Source organism: Amblyomma maculatum, chromosome 11, assembly GCF_055883805.1.
Source record: "Amblyomma maculatum isolate TAMU_Amacu chromosome 11, ASM5588380v1, whole genome shotgun sequence".
Taxonomy (NCBI): domain Eukaryota; kingdom Metazoa; phylum Arthropoda; class Arachnida; order Ixodida; family Ixodidae; genus Amblyomma; species Amblyomma maculatum.
Genome location: NC_139354.1, coordinates 18,688,294 through 18,689,582, shown reverse-complemented (window position 1 = coordinate 18,689,582; position 1,289 = coordinate 18,688,294).

Genomic DNA, 1,289 nt, shown 5'->3' with positions numbered 1-1,289 from the left:
AAAGGAACTTCAGAAAAGATGGGTGACTAGTAATGCTGGCAACAGTTGAAGCTAAGTGGAAAGGCATGAAATTGAAACGCAACATATGCAAGGATATGTTGCGAGACGACCAGTCTGTGGTGTGCGACATCTGTCTCCGTTAGTTTCATCAAGTGATTGGCCAAAGCAGATGGGGCTTGTGGTTTTGTGATAAGTGCAGTGTAGTAGCATAGTGCACTGTTTTGTTTTTGTAAGATGTTCATGGTTTCCATGCAAACATTATGAGAAATTTTTTCCTAAAGAATGTTTGCTGAAATGTGAATATAATGTGCAATAAAACTAGTGTTTTCTTGCTATTTACTTTTCCTTGTAAACATTAGTTCTGTGAACAAAATCACCGGCTAGAAGGAAATGTAATGGCATGTATTTTGATACTTGGCCCAGTTGTGCTGGCTCAGTAGTTAGAGTGCTTGGCTGCTGAACCGAAAGATGCAGATTTGGTTCCAGCCACAGCAGGGGCATTTGAATAGAGGTGAAACAATAGGCCGTCATGCACCGTGCGGTGTCAATGCATGTAAAAGAACCCCAGGTGGTCGAAATTATACCGAAGCCCTCAACTATTGTGTTCCTCATAGCCGTAGTTTTTTGGGATGCTAAACCAGATATATATCACATCATACTCTGAGTAAGATGCTATTCATGGTCAGTTAATCATACACTAAATGATCAATTTTTTTCTGCATGGTACAGCAGCTGTTGTACAATTTTACTTTAGCCTTCATGAAGAATATCACACTGGCTCCACATGGCCTTCTGTTGACCCTTGATATGCGTCACAATCACACACCCGATTATGCATTTGTCTAAGGGCACCTATGCATGCAAGGAGGGGACCGTTACTTTCCATTTGTTAGAACTGAAATGCACGATCCACATCATTTCTGTAATTCAACTGCCTGCTATTTGAACTGTCCAGCATTGATGCAAGTTTCAAAGAACTGCAATTAGCAAATTAATCCAAGCAGGAAACCATGCCAAGAACTGCTTCGGTTTCATCTTTAACAACTGTTTGAGAACTAAAATTAGCCAAATGTTGCAAAACATAGATGAGAGGTTACAAAATCTAAAAAACAATGCAACCTACCTGTGGAATGTAGGGTTTCACATCCTAAAGTGACATATGTAGCTATGAAAAATACCGTAGTGGAGAGCTCCAGACTAATTTGACTGCCCGGGCTTTGTACTTTGCGTTGACATCTTGCAGGAAACAGAAGCATTTGCATTTCACCTGCACCAAAGTGCGACTGCCA